A 24,427-nucleotide genomic window follows, 5' to 3' on the forward strand; every position below is an offset into this window, starting at 1 on the left:
TTTTTGACCCTGATTTTCCACTTTTTAATTATCTCCAAACTAGGAGAAAGGGGAGTTTGAAGCGTATTTAACACTAAACAGTATTCTTTGTCACTCATCAACTAGATCAATACTGACTTTCCATTTCATCAGTATACATGTATGTAAAAGACTCTACATAGTAACAATTTCATCATGAGAAACTGTCATCCGACGCAGGCTCTGTTTCACACACTGCTTGTAGCATTACAGGATTAAAATACTACAGCAACCAAATGACAGTGCTACACTATAGTTACACACGCTAGCACTGTAACCACTACTTCACAAAAACAGTTTCACTTATCAGCAAGCTTGTTTGAAATCTTGATACTGCAGATATAAATATGCATGGATATGTAGGCTACAAATATGAATTTCACTCTGCTAGAATATTAAACAGTGACACCATACAGGTGCACAAGTTAATATTGAGCCAATTTTAATACACATACATTTTCCTGTTTGGTGACAAACACAGATATTACTGTGTAAAATCTAATTTGCTGATCTCAAAACTAAATTGGTGATATGTTTGTATCAACTAAATGTTATGTTACGCAGCATGCAGGTTCGTTTTCCGATATAGTAACACTGTGTATAGATGTGTATATTTCTGAAGGTAAATAGCACAGTGAATACACACATTGCGCTATTATTTCACATCAAGATAAAACAATGTGCAACTATTTCACATCAAGATAAAACAATGTGCTACTAATTTACATCAAGATAAAACAACGTGCAACAATTTTACACCAATCTACACAGAAAGGCTTCATTTTCAGATTAGCAGAATGACATAGCTGGGTTTTCTTTTAATATATTGCAACATGCACAAAAATGTAACAAGTCTGAGGTTACTTGATCAAAGTTTATGATGATTTATGACAATCTGTACTAGCTTGGTACCTTCTAGATGAAAGCTCTATCTACATAATACAGTAGGTTCAGACTAGTATAGAGATTTAAGCTTGACTAATGTGTAGCTTGACTAATACGTAGCTTGACTAATATGTAGCTTGACTTATATGTAGCTTGACTAATGTGTAGCTTGACTTATACGTAGCTTGACTAATGTGTAGCTTGACTTATACGTAGCTTGACTAATGTGTAGCTTGACTTATACGTAGCTTGACTAATGTGTATACACTACTGAAAAAGTGAAGAACTGGGATCTCTGTGTTAAGTACTTGTACACCATAAATGTTGCCACGCGTTCTGAATGGATTAACAGAAACTCAAACTGCTGCCAAAATTTGTGTACACCTTTACCTAAGCCATACGACCATTCAAGACAATACACATGGGAACAACTGGCTACAACAACCGACGATGAGGTGAAAGATAAAAATGGACAACAATGGATGATATTCTGAGAAACATGCTTGAAAACAACCGAAAATCAAAATATTATTTTCTTGTGCCCTTTTTATTTTTATATCATTAATTTCCTCATTATTCAGACTGTAGATGCTTTCACCTTTGTGTCTATGCTAGTAAAGCCAGTGTAGGCACGAGTTAAATGGCCAGTACCCAGCTACTCTTCAGTTCTTGACTTGGTAACATAAAACTGATACTCCTCAGAGCAGCATTAACAGATTGTTGATCATGCATACAGCTATGTAAATATAACCATACCCCCATAATAGTCCGTAAGTGGTCACTGGGTCCCATCCCCTATGGTTAGAGCCGTACTATCCAGTGTCCGTGTAAATTATGTACGCATGTTTGAACATCTACTTATTTTCCCCCGTCTTTGGACACACCTGTAGCTCATTACGGAGGTCACTCACGAAATAGCACACCTAAGTTCGACCTCTGTCTGGACATACCCGTATACTATAGCTGGTCAAGAAACCCTGGTTAAGGTTGACACCTAAAAATAAACTCCCCATTGTCTACGATTTGCTGCCATAAAATTGCAATTAGTTCAAAGCTTGATCTTTTACCTTCATGATCACATGGGATGTGCCTCTGTTTGTTTAATTTCACCTGACAGAAGAGCTCTTTGTCAAGTCACTCCATGGAGGGGATTGACCCTGTGGAAGTTGCCCACTTCATCCCACCCACCTCATGTCCATTATCTATGAGCATAGCCATTGTCAATAAGTCGTTTTTGACACCCGAGAACTGTTATCTTCCAAAATCTCATCAGAGGTTGCTTTGATCTTACAGCACCGGGGTTGTTATCAGGTAATTACATACACTGGTCCAAAAAAAGTGTATTTAAGTAAACTATCAACAATTATTTACAGTTAATAATTACATGTACATGCATCTAAATTAACGTTAATTCACAGGAAACTCCCAAGAGTCACATGTGAGGAATGTACATGTGTGCAATAGTCTTGTTTTGTGGTTAATACAGGGACTGATTTAAACTCAGACAAATTCTCAAAGCACAACATTATATTAAGTACCATAACACCACATGCAGTGTCCTGCAAAGTGACGCCTTTTTCACTTCTAAAATTCACTTCAAGCACACAAGGTAATAAAACGTCATGTCCCTCCGTGTATGATACTGCTACTAATATATACATGTGAACATGTCAATGTTTTGTTTTTATTCATGTACATGTATTTGCATTAATATCAAAATGTATAAAAATACCTGAATATTTTTACCCATAAAAAACAAGTGTTTACTAAGTATGTCAAAATAAAAAGTCTTATTATATACCCTGCTTGCTGGTCAAACCAATCAGAAGATCTGCCTAACCTACTTCTAAACTATATTGTAATTAATGTTCCCCTGTGTTTAGCAGCTTGATGGTTTTTTATACACAGGTGATTTTAATAATTGCATGTGAAATGTGGATCTAAACTGCAACAACCTGACATGAATTCATGTCTTACCTGAAAGCCTTTACAAAGACGCGTCATGAATTCATTATAAATTTCTCCCTGAGAAAATTGGTGACTAGTGTCACACCTGTATAACAGCACACACAGCAAAACATTTATTTTCTTAATTGGATTGGATTTGTCTTATGTATTATAATTCACGGCAAAGTCTCCACTGGTCATTGTCCAGCTCAAGTGAGGCTGTTATAAGAGCACTAGATCAGTAACAGCCAAAGATACTTGGAGCTCTCACAGAATAAGAAGCATGAATATGACTACTTGATAAGAAGACAGAAATGCGATTTGCTGCTACGTTTCAGCTAAAAACACACGCATTTGAAATAGACAGTGAAGACATCTATCACGCATGACAAGTTTCTGATGGACTATAGAAGACAACTTTTGTACAAACTCTTACCAAAACACGAATGTCATGGAAACTTTAATTAAGACTTTAGAGAAGGATTTCAGAACTGAAAAATCGACAACTGAATGAAGTGTTGTTTGTCATAATAGACAGGCATTATTGGGTTGAATGGTCAGTGTACCACAGTAACAAATTCCAGACATTGGTAAGCATAAAGCAGTTCTGCAGTAATGGGCTGTCATGCATGGAACAGTTTAGAATGTCTAATCAAAACAACACCATCACTTTCTGCTTTTAAGTCACAGTAAGTTAAAAATTACTTCAACCAGAAATTTATATAAGCCGATATATGCAGTGATGTTTATTGACTGTTTTTGTGTTTTTTAAAAAAAGAAATTGTATATACTGTTAGTACTTGTTAAATATTCATGTATTGTTATAGGGGGCCTCTGGGAAGAGCAAATTGTTCAATCTGACTGAACTACCCTCTTTAAATAAAGCATTCATTCATTCATTCATTCATTTGCACCAATATGCAGTCTACACTTCACATAGCTACATGTACCCCCCACATACACAAAAAAGTTTCTAATCAGATACTCCTAGTTATTTATTTCTAACAATATATATATATATATATATATATATATATATATATATATATATATATATATATAATTTAGCCATACTTTTTATCCCTGTGTGCTCTGTACTTACCAGGGGTGGGGGTGAGGTTATGGTGGGGCTGGAGGGGCAGGGAAAACTCCCACCCCGCCACATGTCTGCCTTACACATCTCAGATGGGGTCATACTGAAGCATCCTCCAAATCACTGGGGAAAGGGGATAAACCCTAAACCACTTAACTCCTTAATCCTCTGTATTGTGATGCCCTAAGAGTGAAACCCAGTAATATACTGGGCTTACACTAACACATCCTAGTCAAATACATGTAGCTCAGCATACCACACACTTCTTTATGACCTTTAGGGTCACAGAACTCTTCAAGGCCTTGAGAGTTGTGGTCTGTATAGATATGTATCTACACGAACATGTACTTCCATCAATTACAAGTATGTATAGTCTTCAATGCCCTTTCTTGTTCCACTTATATTCTTCAGTTGTCATGTCAATTTCGAGAGACATCCAAAATTCAAACACATTGAACATATGCTGAAAGAAATATTTGAAAGTATTAGACATCCCTGAAAAAGTAAATTCAGTGGCATTCACACCTGCTTTCTGAATACTTCACAAGTTACTCCAGAAATACTGGCAAGTACTAGAGTTAAATCCACAGGTGAATCCAGTGATATTAAAAAGTACTTTGAGCTAACCCAGATGTGAATCCAGTGATATTCAAAAGTACTTATATTTTAATCCCCGTTTGAATCTGGTGATATTCAAAAGTACTCTGAGGTAATTCGGATATAAATACAGGGATGTTCACACTGACTTGAGTATAATCCACAGGTGAATCCCAGTGACATCAACAAGTACTTAAACTTTCATCCACAGGTGAATTCACAAGTACTTCATCAGGTACTAAATTTGTATGCACAACAGGTGTGGAGCAACAGTCATATTCGCTGGACCTACAACCAAGATGTCCCCAGGATTCTTTAAGCATGGAGCATTACCCTAACTGTGAAAAGGAGAACATGTCAAGTCATATCCAGGAGATTTCTCATGTATGACGGTAAGCTGTTCCAGTCAAACCAATCAGCGGACCAAAACTGAACGCTTTTCTACTCACACATGCTACACTTGATGCTCCTAGGATAGCTGATGAAGCAACAGGTGCTGCAGATGTCCAGCATGTAGAGCTACAATTAAACTGCTATGTTAAAATGTCCATGCGTAATCCAGGGAAGAGAAGGAGTAATTCCAGTGACAAAGCTTGGCACACTTTAGAATCTGTCCCAGACAAGGAATCCGTACATTTCTCATCGGCCTAATAATCACAGCAGTGACAGTAAAACAAGAATCAACATGTAAATGCGGGCACTGGCAGCACAAGAGGATGTACAATTACCCACTCACATGCACAAACAAGTCTCCAGCATCCTGCTGCTTTTTTTAAAAATCCTCACAAAATGCCCATGAAATAAAACAGCACTTAGCAGTAACGGTCTAATTCTACCTTAAATGCCATTCAACCACTTCAGACATTTAAACATTTTAAAAAAAAGCCCATCAGAACAGGCCTATTAAGCCAGAACGCATGCCAGTAACACCCTGTAGCAATAGGCTGCCCTATTTTCAAGGTCACAGTCTGGGAGGGAGAGGTGGATCTGACACCCGCCCCATCTCACAGATGTTCTCCAGACACTGGGCACACTGGCACTGTCTGCGACCACGTCAAACTTCAGCAGGGAAATAATTACACCAAACTGCTGGGGGAAAATGACTCATCTAGAAGCTCTGTGCATAATACATTGCGATTATGGCATCAGACTTTAAAATTTTAAACTTAACAGTGAGCTCCATCCATCCATCCATCCATTTCCCGCCTCCGAAGAATCCCCTCAGCCACCGATGTCCCTGAAGGGAGCACCGTGGAATACTGGGAGCACCATTTGGATATTGGAAACTCTGGTTTCAGGCTCTTCACCAGGATTAATGCTTGCTGGTGGTTGTGTTTAATTTGGAAGAAAAAATATGCGCAGACACACACAAAAAAAGTGTGGATGAAGGCGATTTTTTTTTTTTTTTTAGTAGAGGGCAGGACTTAAGGAAGGAAATTTGAATAAAGCTGTAGGTCCACAAGCGCAATGACTATGAAATATGAACTGATGCAAGGCTGGAGCCTCATGTATGAAGGATGCCAATGAGAACTAATGCCAAGTAAATGTTTCACATAGACTGGATCATACATAAGCAGAACTGTCCAACAGTGGTTGTTTCAAACAGCCATTTAAATTGGAGATAATGTAAAGTCCTACTGAACTCTTCAATAATTGGTATAAATTGCAAACTAATCAGAGAAATGAAATGGCTCAAATACACACTGTGTTCTCAAGACACTTATCAGAAGTCCACTTATGATGATTGTCTACCACCAAATTCAGAAGGAACTCAGAAAACAATTTGCCACAAAATTTCTCCCAAAAGGTAAAAAAAATATATCACATGTGATCAAGGCCAATTACTAATGCCAAATTTACACAAGATAGAAACTGAAATGTACATGTATTGCTGCATATAACATACGATTTGTGAGAAGGGGTTAAAGGGCAATGTCTCCAGCAACAAGCTGATGAAGAGTTCCCAAACCCTGTCCTGCAGAGCTCTGTAGTGTTATGTGAATAGAGATAACCTGAAAGGTTATAAACACAACCAGTCCCGGTTCTGCTTATCCAATCTGGCAATGTTTCTATAACAGTTCCCATACAGTTATTGTACCAGACAAATCCCCTGACTGGGACTGATGTTTACACTTTGCCTTCAACACTAGGGTATGTGGCTTGTATCCTGTACAAGCAACATTGCACAGCACAAGGTTTATGAGCTGTTCTACCACAGATTCATGTCATACCAGGATAGAGGAAGTCGAAATCCAAACTTAGAAATTTCAGGGATGCTACACACTGCAAGTCAGCGGAATGCTGTTTCAAACCCAGAAGGAAAACAACTGCATGTGGGATCTAGCAACAGTTGTAGCAAACGTGCTGCTGGTAACTCTCGAGTCACATGAAGCGTGGTATTCTGAGAGATTGGGTAAAGCATTAGATATCAATATGTGCATTCTTATATGCTGCAAATGTAAGAGATGCAGCTCCTGTTTTCACAAAAATACCCACAATGTTGTGCAAGGGTTACATTACTCTAACAAAAAAACATATCCAATTAGGCTGTAACTTTTGCAAGCGCTTCTCGATCTGGGAAACGCCGTTCTGATTTACCAGATGGTAGAATTAACTCCCTTTCCAGAATGTCATATCCGTTAGTGAACTGATGTAGAGGTAGACATTAGAATCCTGAACATGTACACACAGAATCCAAGGCATTTATGTCCAGAGTGCTAAAGTGCCTGTTTACATACATAAAGCTGTACACTAAATCTCCCAATGCACAGGAATCTCTTGTTTTTTCTTGGTAAATCCACAAAGGAACAAGCACTTGGCAGCTCCTTCATTGCAAAAAAATCAAATCAAACACAAAAAAATATGCCCTGTCCGACTATTGCAGCAAAAAAGAAAATGGTGAAAAGCGAATCCACATGATCATTTCAAAAGTTCTCCTTGGACCACGTAATAGAGCGGTTGGCACCCCATGATCAGCTGTTGTCGTTCATGCCCACACCCGGGCAGGTAATAATGGCCTTGTGTGAAGTGACCAGCTTTTTTTTTCTCTTCTATAAACAACAAAACATCTGTTGTCCAGTTGGGTCAAAAGCAAAAGGGACCACTTAAACCCTGCTATTAGCGCTGGGCTGTGGGAAAACACCCTTCTGTGCAGTCCTCAGCTTGTGCCCTGTGCTCTCCCCTGGGGTTAACCTCAAGTCTGGAGGGTTAAGGCCAGTACACATACATGTACATATTGGCATAAAGTCCCATCTCATCTTCTCTAACAACAAATGACTAGTTTCCCAGGCAGTTGTCTGTTTAATGCAGACGGAATATTTTCACAAGCTGTGCCTTGAAATTTCAGCAGGTCACAAAAAGGTGTATGGTTTGAGTATTTCACTGAAACCTAATTTATAGGAAATCTTAAAAAATGTAGCTGAACCACCAAAAGTATAGGACCGCTAACTGTCTACATATGCCCTCCAGAATCCAACCTCAAACCATGTGCATGGATAGACTCCAGTGCAGCTGCCGCCTCATGAAACACTGTGGGAAAATAGCTCCACTGGTAACCCACTAATGCTCCCTCCAATCTTGACCACACTTGGTAGTATGTTTTCCTGTTTGAAATACTGCAGATGTTTCAACAAACCACAAAGGAACTAATATTGAACTTCCCACTCTTGCTCAAAACGGATTCTGAGCTTGTACTGTAGCTGGCAGACACCAAAACGACTCTCACTTGCATCCCAACTATTTCCTCTTTAGTTTAACTTCCACAACAAAGAGGCACCTGTGAGCCTGTATAGGTGCATATACATAGCTGCTTGTAGTCCAGATGATAGCGCATCAAGAATGTCCAATCAGCTTCAAGAGGGTCTAATTACTTGTCCCTTTGAGCCACTAACCATCACTAGTCCAGAGGAGTATAAGGTCAGTGTCCGCAAGGCGATTGCTGAGGTACACTCTTGAATAATGTAGCAAGATTTAGCCGTCCGGATTCTGAGGCTCTCTTGTATTCGTCTATACACATGTACATACATGTACCACCCAGGTTCCATCCAGTGTTAACTCAGCTCATCACACCAGCAAAAGGTAGCTGAGGTCCATCAGCTACTCAGGTAGGCTCCAAGGTGTACAGGTTAATGAGCTATGGATTTTGCTAACTGAACCAAGCCAGTAGTGTCAGGCTGTGTCACCCTTTAGGCCACTTGTGCCCAATCTGGGTCACCCCCCTATCTGGCTGGGTGTAGAGTTACCAGTCCTGTTGAAATGACTTCCAGCTGGGCACATGTTGAGTTAAGGCTCTCCCTTCTATAGTACTACCTCCAACCCAGCTTAATGCTTGGCTAGGCTGGACATGCAAGGTACCGTAAACATTTTAAAAAATGTGATTGACGTGTCATAAAGGTGATTTAAACCATCAATTTCTTTGTTATGTTCAGCCTAACTATATAAATTATTTAGAGGAATGGCAATTTGTTACAAGAGTTTTCAGTGTTATTTTGTTGTTGCTTAATTAAAATAAATGTCAACACATTTGTGTGTAATTATTAAACAATTCTTACTTTTCAGTGAAAATTTTAACAAAAGTTACTAAAGATATATTAAATTCATATTTTTTATCAATAAAAAGTTCACACATACTTGAACAACAAAACTGTAAATTAAGCTACTGCAAAAACAATTTTTTCTTAGCTCCTTTTTGCAATAATTTACTGAAAATCTCTACTGGTATGTTAAATAGCACTGTGCCTTCTAACAAATATCTGAATAAACAATGAAACATTTTAGAGAATTTACTGCATGCCAGAGGGCAAGTCTATTCAAGCCTCTGTCTAGTTCAACAAGCTAGCCCTTCCTGGCTATTGTACCTCCCACTCTCCCCCAGCAGATAGCATGATTTAATTACTATAATGCATTACAACACCCATGCACCCCTTTTTTGGAGGAAAACAGCTTGGAGGGATTCTGCCAGAGAGGGTTTAGAGGAGGGTCAACGAAGGGCGACCTGTTTGATACAAGATTGATTGATACATAAACACAGATTAACTAGCATGTATGTACTGAACAATGACTGACTGAATCAGTGATTAATTGATTGATTTCTTGAGGCATAAACATGATGTAGTCCTCAATATTTCCTTCAAAGAGCCAACATTTTTTCTGAATAAATCACCTTGTTCATGTTTTTTTTTTTTAAATATAATATTCTTGAAAACATAAAACATATACTCTAAAAACTTTCATGTTAACAACATATACATACCTGTGGCCTACATGTACTAAGTAAATCTTAACCTTCATCGGGATATGCCCAAATATGCAAATTTTTATCATTTGTATGCAAAGTGCTTTATAATAAAACTAAACGCCTGGTAATGTTGCAGTGACACATGTTTGCAGTGAGTTTTTAATTGGACACAATTGCTTTTGTGCATAGATAAATGTATGTTAATAGGGTTATGACCCTAAAAATAACAATATAATTAAATAACACTTTATCTTGTTCTCCTTAACTCCTCCATAAGTTAAACATTTCATAAAATTTTACAAACCGCAAGATATTACAGTCTGCCTAAACATAAACCTTCAAACTACAAGATTTCACGTCACAAATCTACATTTGTGAACATGATCTGTTGACGAACCCGAACCTGTCAACTGCATTAGACAGGCAAGTTTACTTTTTTTTTTTTTTTTTCCAACAATGGTCAAGCATGTATAATTTTGGACATTGAGACAGTTGAAGCACAGACCAAATCACATTTATCAATCTGCTCTTCCATTCCCTGTTAATTAACACAAAACACCAGCCCATCTTCCTTTGAAGTCAGGAAAGAGTGTTGATAAACAACCAGTCAGCATGGCTGTCCATCAGCTCTTAGCACTTTAATGTACAAGTACACCTGTAAACCAGATTGTATTAACCCCCAATTAATTGTCCCTCATCTAAACCAGGTGTGAGTTTTCCCAGATCTTCAAGGTTCATTAGCAGGCCCTTTATGGCCTCATTAGTTATTCCCAACAGATTTACAGGTAACACTTTAAAGGTCATGACCTTTCTCACAACCATTTGTCTACTGTTTTGATTGAAATGTTGTGACGCAGTTTACTATAATTAAGTGTTAAAATAATCCAATAAGGTCATGTTATGAAGAACTAAAATTTGTGTTTGCAACTTTTAAAATTCTAACAGTGACTTGAAAAGTCTCTCTCTCTCTCTACTGTGCTGCTTGGCTTCCAATGGAGCTATGAGCAATGTTTCAAATACATCAATATTCTGCGGTTAAAATTGAGGATAGAAGTCGATCTGATTGGCTCATCGATTTTCTGCATATGAAGAACAGAGGAGAACATGAAACAGCTGATCAAAGCTCATTCGTCATGCTGAGAGCCAATCAGGGTTTAGGTACATCATGTGTTGTATATAAGACTTTGCCATAGACCTATGACAGAACTGTACGCTGAGCACTGCATACTGCGAGACAGTACAAAGTTCAGCAAGACCATATGTACAGGACAGGTAGTACATACAACAAATCGGTTTTTGGAGATTTACACTCACAAGATGCTCTCGGTAAAGCAGTGGTCTAAACCAAATGGTATTAATAGAGAAGGAATTAGATCTAAGGTGCCAGAGCTGTCCTCTGTATCTCTCTTATGAACCTTGCCAGTAAACACATCACCAAAGGGGCACTTTGGGGTGCAGCGACCGTGGAGACCAAAGCAGTGTATGGCCTATGTGAACTTCCCCATGTAGAGAACTTCTCGGCCTTGGGAAATTTTTTCTGACAACCCAAAGTTATCTGGAGTTGCCAGAGGTGGTTGAGAGTACCTTTTTTTGGGGGGATGTCAAAAACACACAGGCCAACTTCAGGACGCATGGGTCCAGGAAAATGTATACACTTCACAGGAAGGAAATTCAAAACCAGAAAGTGTTGAGGGCTTAATCACACTGGAGTTAAAATTAGGGAGCATACAGTAAAGACATGTGTGTTGGTGTAAATAGTTTTATCTCCAGAGACTGATTCCCATACACACAAACAGATTGGCACCAAGAAATGAGCTCTATGTTTACACAAAGCCTTATATTCATAGCATATCACTGAGCTAGAATTTATCATTTAGTAGTTCTATTTAGTACCACCATAAAGTCTCCAAATATTTGTGACACAAAATGTGCTGAAGAGAAAAAAAAATAAACAGTTCTGAATATGTACATCATCCATGTGCAGGGTTTGGAAAAAAATAATACCACCCCCCCCCCCACAAAAAATACACAATTGTGCGTACCTTGTAGTATACCAATAAACCCCAAGAAAACCCTGTTCAATACTATGTCTGCTCTAACTGCATACAGTAATTTACACCCCAAAACAAATGTGTACAGATGAAATTTCCCTTCTTGCATTCAACATTTGTTCAACAATAACCTATGAGTTCTTCAGACTACCACAATGCCGGCGTGCCTCAAATGTCCCATGGAGCAATATTCATGCGTTATAAAGCCTGTCTGCTGTGGACGAACCTTAGTGTAAAACACATTACACTGACATATAACTGTACATGAGAGGTATTACAAGAGACCAGAACTGTGGCCTTTCAACAACTCAGCAGTTCTGGAGTCTAACACCCTTTTAACGTAGCCTGATGAACAGTAACCAGAAAGCCATCTGAACCAGCTGGTGTCTAAAGATAAGCAAGTTATACTCCTGCAAAAAGGGCATTTCTGGAACACTGAGCATTTAGACCAGGGCTCCGCCTGATTCTTGGAGAGGGTTTATTTGTCTATAATTCCATCATATCTTCAGTTCTGTGGTAGTTCATACTTGACAATGTTTACATGGGAAACGGTTTTGACCCATACAGTTGCTATGTCAAATTTGATCCACAGAGCTGCTTTATCAAATTTGATCCATAGAGTTGCTTTGTTAAATTTGATCCATAGAGTTGCTTTGTCAAATTTGATCCACAGAGTAGCTTTGTCAAATTTGATCCATAGAGCTGCTTTGTCAAATTTGATCCACAGAGCTGCTTTGTCAATTTTGATCCATAGAGCTGCTTTGTCAAATTTGATCCACAGAGTAGCTTTGTCAAATTTGACAAGGCAGCTCTGTGGATCAAATTTGATCAATAGAGCTGCTTTGTCAAATTTAATCCACAGAGTAGCTTTGTCAAATTTGATCCATAGAGTTGCTTTGTCAAATTTGATCCACGGAGCTGCTTTGTCAAATTTGATCAATAGAGCTGCTTTGTCAAATTTGATCCATAGAGTTGCTTTGTCAAATTTGATCCACGGAGCTGCTTTGTCAAATTTGATCAATAGAGCTGCTTTGTCAAATTTGTTCCACAGAGTAGCCTTGTCAAATTTGATCCATAGAGTTGCTTTGTCAAATTTGATCCATAGAGTTACTTTGTCAAATTTGATCTTTAGAGTTGCTTTGTCAAATTTGATCAATAGAGCTGCTTTGTCAAATTTGATCCACAGAGTAGCTTTGTCAAATTTGATCCATAGAGTTGCTTTGTCAAATTTGATCCACAGAGTTGCTTTATCAAATTTGATCAATAGAGCTGCTTTGTCAAATTTGATCCACAGAGTAGCTTTATCAAATTTGATCAATAGAGCTGCTTTGTAAAATTTGATCCACGGAGTTGCTTTGTCAAATTTGATCCACAGAGCTGCTTTGTCAAATTTGATCCATAGAGTTGCTTTTTCAAATTTGATCCACGGAGCTGCTTTATCAAATTTGATCCACGGAGTTGCTCTGTCAAATTTGATCCAAACTGAAATCATGGATGCACTTTAATAATCTAACAATGTTTAGTAAAACTTCACATGAAGATAGCCAAACTTTCTTAGGTTCCTAACATTTATTTTTCAAGCACCTATGAGATGGAGAAAACAAAGAGAAAGTCTTTTGTAAAGCCTCTCTAAAAACAATGCTTTCCTCGCAACTCTTTCTTGACATTTATAGTCACATCCTAACATTAGGAAAGGCTAAACAAAATTTTATTAGAACTGCAAATTATGTTTGTGCTATCAGCAATAGAAAACATTCAATAAAATGGCACTAAGTCTGTGCCCAAACAAACTAAACTGAGGAACTATAAGAATAAATGGTTACACTGCATCTTTACACAACACCAGCAACATTACAGCCATTTTTGTACATGTATGTAGGCTTGGAGGGGGTGGGGGGGGGGGGGGGTGGGTGGTTAACATTGTATTTAAAACATTTTCAGTCTTGTGATGATGAGGAGTCATTAGGTGTGCATGTACATAAATACTGTGTCTTAATTTTGTGGCAGGGTGAGTCCACTCCCAAAATGCAGCCACCAGTGAAGCATCATGCCAAAGACACCAGACATGACACCCCACCCAGTGACATTATACTGATACTGGGCCAACCAGTTCTGTTTCCTTGCTGTAACCTGTCAGTGCTCAGTGCCAGGTGAGGCAGCAGCATGTACCATCTTTACAGTTTTTGGTATGACACAACTCGGGTTTGATCCCGTGCCTCCCATCTTTAAAACAGACATTCTAACCATTAGGGCACTGAAGTGGTCAGCCACTTTTATAGTAGGAGCTTTTGTACAGTAGTGCTTTGGAAATGTAGGTACATCATCCAGACACACACATGCCAGCAGTAACTGACAGGACACCGAGTGTGATAAATCAGCTGTTATCAGCTCACATGACATATGGTGCTCTACCTGCCAAACAAAATAAATAATAAGCTGGGGGTATCCACTAGATTTTATGGGGGAGGGAGGGGAGGGAGAGATAGCAGAATTCACAATGCCAGTAACTCCCTGACCTAATAAAGTCTGTGCATTCTGTATGATTGATGTTCTACACTCAAAAGCTCAACAGTACTTCACTTTGATGACTGCTATGCAGATTTGTGGGCAAAGGAACACTGACAGAGGCATGAAGGAACAACAGCTCCACAATACTTCACTTTGATGACTGCTGTGCAGATTTGTGGGCAAAGGAACACTGACAGAGGCATGAAGGAAAAACAGCTCCACAATACTTCACATTGATGACTGCTGTGCAGATTTGTGGGCAAAGGAACACTGACAGAGGCATGAAGGAACAACAGCTTGCATTTGCTGCAATAATTAGAATCCCTCCTTAAGTACACAATTACACAATAATGAAATAGGAGACATTGCTAATACCATGATAAACCCCTCTTTTTGGAGGCACTTTCACAACGTGTACGTGATAGGATCGGCTTTTCACACAACGTGGCGAAAACCAAGTAATTTTCTGATTCTGTACACTATGTAGGTGAAAACTAAGTAATGTTCTAATTCTGTACACTATGTAGGTGAAAACTAAGTAATTTTCTGATTGTGTACACTATGTAGGTGAAAACTAAGTAATGTTCTGATTGTGTACACTATGTAGGTGAAAACTAAGTAATGTTCTGATTCTGTACACTATGTAGGTGAAAACTAAGTAATGTTCTTATTGTGTACACTATGTAGGTGAAAACTAAGTAATGTTCTAATTCTGTACACTATGTAGGTGAAAACTAAGTAATTTTCTGATTGTGTACACTATGTAGGTGAAAACTAAGTAATGTTCTGATTGTGTACACTATGTAGGTGAAAACTAGTTAATTTTCTGATTGTGTACACTATGTAGGTGAAAACTAAGTAATGTTCTGATTGTGTACACTATGTAGGTGAAAACTAAGTAATGTTCTGATTGTGTACACTATGTAGGTGAAAACTAAGTAATGTTCCAATTGTGTACACTGGCTGTAGATAAAAAGTAATGTTCCAATTGTATAAACTGGCTGTAGGTGAAAACTAAGGATTTCTTAGTCGTTTTAATGTTCACAAAATGTTGTAAATCTAACTTCTCCCAATCTTTGTTTAATGATTTCAGGACTGATTATTTACCGGTTACCATACAAAAATGGTGCTATGATTTCCTAGGATGTTTGGTAAAAGTGGCCCCTCAATGGTATATAGATCATATACATAGGCATCTCAGAGAATGTCCTCAATTTCATACCACAGATCTACATGTACAACCCGGCTTTGTAATTCCAATTTCTTGCAATTTTTGTCACAATTTCAGGATTGACTATTTCTAGGTCATAACGCAACAAGGCGATGTGATTTGCCAGAAACGTTTGTAACAGTGGGTCATACATATACACGTAGGTGGATTTGGCTTCATGAATGTGCAGTCACAAAATATAAGAATACATATGCACAAGCTGTTAGAGAACTGGTTCGCATTTCCATGACACAGCAAATCTGAACTACCCCTAACCCATATTCACACAAAAATGTCTGTGGTACAGCAATCAGTTCGTCAAATTCTGAGAAAAAGATCTAAAAGTCAGTCACATGTCATCCTAGTACATGTATCTACATGTACTTCAGCTCTGGGAAATGCAGCAATGCGAGCATGGGTAAGTATAAGGCTGACACAAGACCTATAGGGCAGACAGGTAACAGATTGGGCGCAGAACAATGGCCTTATGTCAGACAGATCGGAACCTCAAGTGCCAAAGCCTGTGGTCTGGTCATCATTATACCCTAAATGATATGCGGCAATAACAACACATACCCTCTCTCGCCACCCCCAAACCAACTCCATTCACATGTGGAAAATGTGTTTGTGAGTGTGACCGAAATTCCCATGTCTTTTTGCATCTATGTGCCAGGAACCCTGTTTTCCCTTTTAACCATATGTTAAATGATGCAATATTCTGTTTCCAAGGAATCACGAGCAAATGCAGACGATAATGCAGGGTGAAGGTTGAATACCATAAGAGAGAGGTAGAAACGATAACCCATGAGACACAAAATCATACTTGTTATTTATATTATGAAAATATCTATATATTTATGACTGTGTATATAAACACCTTTCAGCAATATTCTCTACCATGGCCTGTGACAGACTTGTGTATACAACATGACTTTGCAATGGCCTATGACAGACTTGTGTGTACAGCATGACGTTGCCATGGCGTGTGACAAATTTGTGCGTACAGCAGGACGTTGCCATGGCCTGTGACAGACTTGCATGTATGGCACAATGTTGCCATGGCCTGTGACAGACTTGTGTGTACAACACGATGTTGCCATGGCCTGTGACAGACTTGTGTGTACAGCACGATGTTGCCACGGCCTGTGACAGATTTGTGTGTACAGCACAATGTTGCCATGGCCTTGAACAGACTTGTGTGTATAGCATGACGCTGCCACGGCCTGTGACAGACTTGCATGTACAGCACGATGTTGCCACGGCCTGTGACAGACTTGCATGTACAGTACGACGTTGCCATGGCCTGTGACAGACTTGTGTGTACAGCACAACGTTGCCATGGCCTGTGAAAGACTTGTGTGTACAGCACAACGTTGCCACAGCCCGTGACAGACTTGTGTGTTCAGCACGATGTTGCCACGGCCTGTGACAGACTTGCATGTACAGCACAACGTTGCCATGGCCTGTGACAACTTGACAGTGTTGTTGTTATGACACTGTGTCTTGATGTGACACACACGAACGTTCAAGTTGTCTAAACTTGTTTTGTGACATTATCCCACAGAGGTCTGATTGGAATATCCCAAAACAAAATCATTTTTTTTTTGACCTCATGGTGTCTGGGTGTGAAATGTCAAACTGTAATAATAACAAAAATGATGTCTGAGTGAAATATCTGTGAAGGAATTCCTAATATTTCATCTTTATATAAACAATAACTTTATTTTACTCAAAGCCGTTCACTAAGCTGCAGACAAGACTTCTGAATTAAATCCACAACCACACCAAATGAGGGAGACCCAAAAGAGATGAAAGTCAGTGAAATGATAGTCGGAACCAGAGAAATGTCTAATATGCTACTGACACTTGATTCCTTCTTTCCCAGGTGAATATTCCGGAAATACTGGCGTGAGTGACATCACATTCAGAAAGAGGGGAGGGGTAAAATGATGAACAGGCAGGTGTCAAAAAAAAATGAGTAAAATTCCTGCTGATCACTCTCCATCTGGCACTCTCCATGTGGAAAATTTCCCTACATTGAGAAAGCCTGATGTAATCAACACACCTGTTCGTCGAGACAAAGCCCCGCTAAAGTGTCAATCCATAATTATGTGGCACAATCCAGAATAGATGGCAAACTGTTCCTGTGAGACTTTCTGGCTTGTACAGATACTAAGAGACTCACCTGTGTTAGGCAACCTCAGAGTGTTGGTCTTCAATGTCCACTTACAGGCGGTAAATCACAGAAAGTGTCTGTTATTACAAGCACATCATTTGTTGAAAACTACCTGTTCTAAGCTACCTAAGCCTTCTCCTCCTTCATATACATACACATGTATTACTACACGTGCATGAAGTTACGTGAAGGTCAGAGAAGTTCAGTGAAGCCAAAAATCCCTCGCACTTTTAGTAGCAATATATACATGTACGAGACCATAAACCCAAAAGTCTCCTGATCACTCAGCGCGTTAGCTTGGCAGCAGTCAAAGTTATCAGAATGGTCACTGTACATACGATGTCAGGTACACAAGCATATAAGCCTTCACAGGAGCAGCCGAGTCAAAGGTAACTCCTACATCTGTCACAGGGTCACACTAGCCCGATCTCCCATCAGTTCACCTGTGTTACTAAGGTGCCTGAAGTTAATTAACTCTGCCAACAAAGCACCAGGTAAATGCCAGGTGAGATTCAGTGGGTAGCTGCATTGTTTGTACGCAAATTTCTCCTTCTATCACCCAGCAGGTAAGCCTTAAATCTTCAGGCGGGTGGGGGGTCTAAGCCCAATAAATCATGAAAGATCAATACTAGATAGTCCATGTATGCGCTGTATTAGGGTAGCCAGGGAGCTGGTGCACATCAATATTCTACCTCTTAATTCTCCACACCTTGTCTTCGTACATGATGAACATGCTAATGACACAGTTTTAAGACCAGATGTTGCAGAGGAATCTTGGTGGAATTGATTAACCTCTTTCATGAATTCACCAAATAAAGTCAATACATCATTGTAGATCGATGTTGAACAGTACTTGTATGTATTAGGCTGGTAGTTGGTGCACTATATTAACCATAAATTCTCCTACAGCTTCCACATGAGAGAGAAAGGACATTAAAGTATGCTGATAAGTAAGTTAATACTGCCTGGGCAGTTGCTACCAGTCCACACAGGCAATACTGTCTGGGCAGAATTTCCTATCTATTTTAATGATTCACATCAAAATGATATGTTACCAGTCCACACAGACAATACTGTCTGGGCAGAATTTCCTATCTATTTTAATGATTCACATCAAAATAATATGTTACCAGTTCACACAGGCAATACTGTCTGGGCAGAATTTCCTATCTATTTTAATGATTCACATCAAAATGATATGTTACCAGTCCACACAGACAATACTGTCTGGGCAGAATTTCCTATCTATTTTAATGATTCACATCAAAATGATATGTTGCCAGTCCACACAGACAATACTGTCTGGGCAGAATTTCCTATCTATTTTAATGATTCACATCAAAATGATATGTTACCAGTTCACACAGGCAATACTGTCTGGGCAGAATTTCCTATCTATTTTAATGATTCACATCAAAATGATATGTTACCAGTCCACACAGACAATACTGTCTGGGCAGAATTTCCTATCTATTTTAATGATTCACATCAAAATGATATGTTGCCAGTCCACACAGGCAATACTGCCTGGGCAGAATTTCCTATCTATTTTAATGATTCACATCAAAATGATATGTTGCCAGTCCACACAGACAATACTGTCTGGGCAGAATTTCCTATCTATTTTAATGATTCACATCAAAATGATATGTTACCAGTTCACACAGGCAATACTGTCTGGGCAGAATTTCCTATCTATTTTAATGATTCACATCAAAATGATATGCTACCAGTCCACACAGACAATACTGTCTGGGCAGAATTTCCTACCTATTTTAATGATTCACATCAAAATGATATGCTACCAGTCCACACAGACAATACTGTCTGGGCAGAATTTCCTATCTATTTTAATGATTCACATCAAAATGATATGTTACCAGTTCACACAGGCAATACTGTCTGGGCAGAATTTCCTATCTATTTTAATGATTCACATCAAAATGATATGTTACCAGTCCACACAGACAATACTGTCTGGGCAGAATTTCCTATCTATTTTAATGATTCACATCAAAATGATATGTTACCAGTCCATACAGGCAATACTGTCTGGGCAGAATTTCCTATCTATTTTAATGATTCACAGATTGGACGTTACTGGTCCACACAGGCACATACATTATTCTTTCATGTATTTTATGCACACTTGTCAGATAAATATGAAACAATAAAGGAACATTAGCTACTGCTGTTACCTGTAAGGGCCCGACGCACTTGAATCACCCTCCTGTAGGACGTGGTACATTATAAAACCAGCAGACATGAAAGAATCTGACCCACTTTTTCAGGCAAAAAGGAAAAAAAAGAAATAAATAAAAACATCCCCTGCAGTGATGTGTAATTTAGTCTTTAGCCAACAAAGCGTATTAAATTCCTTGTACATTGATGTTTTACAAATTAACATTGCCCTCAAGCAGCCATATTGGTATTGACAACTCTACATAGGTTCCTTTAATAATTGACATTCAGGTTATAAAATGTCTTGCAGCAATGTTGTAACAGGAATACATGTAACTTAACAGACTTGTATTAAAATAGGGATGTCCCAAATAAGCCTTCATTACAATTAATGTTCATGTATATATATATATATATATATATATATATATATATATATATATATATATATATATATATATATATCTGTAAATATACAATGTACACCTGGGGATTTTACATTGTTGTTTGCACTGGTTCATTGCCTATCTTTCAGAGTAATATCAACTGCATCAGGTTCCGTGCAAACTCGATGTTTTATCATTTATTATAAGTGTACACTGAACTTATTATGCAAACAGGTGGGTCAATTTCTTTAGCACGACTAAATTAGAATATATCAACTGGTTCTCAAAGAGACCCTGAACAAGACCTACCTGTATTCAAGCCCTTCCCATAATAATATAATAAACTTTTAAAAAGCTTGTAAAATGAAAAAAAAAATCTTTGTACAGCACTTGTGTATGTATGTGGAGGCTATGCTGTATGAAGCCTACAAACATCACAAAAATGCCTTGCACAACCGTTATGTAACATCACAGAAATGCCTTCCACAACCGTTATGTAACACCACAGAAATGCCTTCCACAAGCGTTGTGTAACATCACAGAAATGCCTTCCACAAGCGTTGTGTAACATCACAGAAATGCCTTGCATAACAGTTATGTTACATCACAGAAACGCCTGGCACAACAGTTGTGTAACATCACAGAAATGCCTTGCACAACCGTTTTGTTACATCACAGAAATGCCTTGCACAATAGTTGTGTAACATCACAGAAATGCCTTGCACAACTGTTGTGTAACATCACAGAAATGCCTTGCACAACCGTTATGTAACATCACAGAAATGCCTTGCATAACAGTTATGTTACATCACAGAAATGCCTTGCACAACCGTTTTGTTGCATCACAGAAATGCCTTGCACAAGCGTTATGTTACATCACAGAAATGCCTTCCACATCAGTTATGTAAGACACAACCATGTTCACTTTTTATAAGAATCTAAATATAGTGCATTTTCATATCAGTTCAAGCTCAGAGAAAACAGAAGACAGACTAGCTTTGAGAAGCAATTTGACAATTATACCCAGGTAATTCTGTTATGGAGGCTGTTGTATTTTTAGCCTGTGTTAATTAACTTTGCAATTATTTGTTCTTTAAAATTCTGTTTTTTTTTTGTTTTTTTTTTACCTTTTGTTTTCTCCTTTCGGAAAAATTTGAAAACCATAATAATCCCTTAACTCTCAGCTGTATAACGTGCGCATACACATATAAATCATTGTTCAAATTTGAAGATCAAACATTCTCAAATATATACACTACATTTACATACCCATGTAATAAGAGTTTTTATAGATCTCAGGATTCAAAATACAGCTGTCTCAGACATCATCATGTTATATATTAATTGATTAATTAAAACAATGATTTAGCCCTATCACTCCCTGTAATCTAATGTAGATCACACGCAAACACGCCACAGGTGCACAGCAGACTACTGATTGAATCTATTTGTGTTCACCTGAGAGGTGTATGTATCAAGCCAGAACGGCAGTTTTAATAAATACGTCCTTGGAATTGAAATAAACTCAATACTTCAACGCATGCGCTGTTAATTCAGTGACCTTGTGAAAATACGCCACGAAAATGACGTGTGAGTTTGTCAATATTAAACAATGAGAATTGTCATCAATACATGCATGTATACTTCATACAAGTAACAGAAAGAAATGTGACTGGAAATTACAAATTCATCAGTACAGACAAGAACAGTTTTCGTAATGTTTTCAACACACACGTTGAGCACTGTAAAATAATTACAGATTTATCATGATAAATAAAAACATGTTAATACTTTAAGTTAAAAGTATGTCAAATTGTGAATCTAAATTTAAACATCCACATATATTTCTGAAAGATTTTAAACATGCATTTGTGTAGGGAAGTGGTGAACAGATACACAAACTTTCACAACTGTCAAAACCCTTACATGTACTTCATTATGTGTAGCTCAAAATGAGATCAAAAAGCTTATTCTGCACGCATTTCCAGTCGTGACTTTGTTTTAACCCCATAATCCTCAGGTCAAACACGGTCATCCTTTAAACTAGGGAATGATCTGTAGTAAAACTAGCAATTTATCATGCACTGTCAATAGGCAGTTACAGACATTTGAGTCATGATGTTGCATATCTAAATATAGACAGTTCTACAGTGAATATATATAAATATACCGATACATATATCTGTCATGTAAAAGTAAGTTTATCTTCATGTAAACTAAAACACAGTTTCTCTCAAGCAAACCATGGGGAAGGCTGTTTTATGTACCTCTCTCTGCAGAATCTAGCACCATCAGGGGAAAAACAGGGCAATTAATTAACATGGGTGTTAATGCATGAAAAATTTGTTCTAAAAGTGGCAAAAAGCAATTTTTTTCAAATTTTTAAAATCCTGTTTTTAATATGAACAATTACCTAACCAGCGAGTTAAGTCCAACACGACACTGACGTTTTCCCGGAAGTCACAGCTACAGTAAAATTTATGCTCGATAGAGTCCATACAGTGTACATACATATAATGGCTAGCGTTATTCTACTGGTACTTACGAGAAAACAAGAACCATGTATCTCTATGCCTTCTCATTATTGTCTCATTCCACCCACATTAATATACACGTAAATAATCCATGGCTGCAGCAAGAAGTGTGTTTGATGACGCAATAGCAGGCTAGTTCAGATTGTGACTCCATGCAGTACAGGTATGCCATGTTTGTGTGCAGGTTCACAACTGTACATGTAGCTGGCCACTGAAGAATATTGCAAAGCTTTCAACCAGAAGAACAATTTCACATTCTTTTCACTAGAATTTTAGAAGGGTATATTTACCAGGCCAACAGACAAGTTGTGTTTATGCAGCTTTACATAGCGCTCAATCCGGATCCTACATGTAAATGTATGATGCAAGCCCAATCTTCTGCGTTACAAAAGAAACTATGATCTGGCTTCAACTGCAAAGATGTACGGGTAACATAAATATACTTGTTATGATGAGTTATTTTATAATAATGTGAGAGTAAGTTTGAAAGGATGCTGTTGTAAAAATTACAGGTCGTAAAGTGTGAATTATGTAAAATTTACAGTTACAGTAAAATGTGAATGTACACGTACATGAATTGGTTTAAAATTACAGGTAATAAATGCAATATTCTGTAAAAATTAATAGGTAATCCAAGAGATTTGTGGCAAATGAACACAGATTAAAAAAATGTAAATTGTACACATGCCCCCATGCCTTAGATGATGTTACATTTGTAAAGTAGGCTTTCCTTGCACACTGATACAGGGGTCAGTTTTTTACACATACTAGACATACGTGGATGCAAACTTTATACAAAGTCAATGTGTCATCATTTCACCTAAACTTTAGAAGTGCTTAAAAAATAGAATGTTTTCCAGCCTTACATATGAAAATTGAATGTGTCTCTTCGATGCCTACCAAAACAGAGAAGGCTAGACTGTAAAGGACTCATAAAATCGCATTATGTAACAAAAACATGGCAGCATAACTTTACTGAGCTTCAATCGTACAAGCCCACGGTAATGGCGCTTTAACACCTTGTCAAACGACAGATAACCTACAGTTGATCAATCGATCAATGTGAAGTTAAAATAACCCATACCCCTCACCTGTGACTTGTGATTGAGGTCCGGTGTTTTTACCTGATTTCTTAGGTGTAAGACAGGCTATCATACAGGTGGTTTGGTCCCATGTGTATACCTCATGGTTCATTAGTAGTCCAATCGCACAGGTGATATGTTAATTAACAACATAATCAGACCATTAACTTGTACAGGTATGCAGACAAACAAAACCCCAGTCTAACTGGGTAACGAAGATTTAATGCAAAGCAGGACAGGTGAGTCATTGTTAATGTAGGTGTAGGGTTCCTAGAACACTGATCTGACCTACATTTGCCCCACAGCTTGCCAGATTACTACCTGGCCAGTGCGACAGGTAAAATGTGACGACAGTGACAAAGGTGTGCAAACGACATGTGCACAACTCAAACAGAACCTCTGACTGCAGATGCTAAGAAAAAAAAGCAAAAAAAAAAACATATCCTTGTCAGATATAAATCTGAAGTCCACGTACACGTATCCCATCCACTTACAGATAAATTAATATTAAAAACGAATAGGC

At 38.2% G+C, this 24,427-nt stretch overlaps 1 protein-coding gene across 1 annotated transcript in view; it reads right to left on the reverse strand.

Annotated features, from left to right (window-relative positions):
• Nucleotides 1-24,427, reverse strand: part of LOC135479839 (uncharacterized) — a 100,965-nt gene that overhangs the window by 25,819 nt on the left and 50,719 nt on the right.

The sequence above is a fragment of the Liolophura sinensis genome, chromosome 12, assembly GCF_032854445.1.
Source record: "Liolophura sinensis isolate JHLJ2023 chromosome 12, CUHK_Ljap_v2, whole genome shotgun sequence".
NCBI classification, from domain to species: domain Eukaryota; kingdom Metazoa; phylum Mollusca; class Polyplacophora; order Chitonida; family Chitonidae; genus Liolophura; species Liolophura sinensis.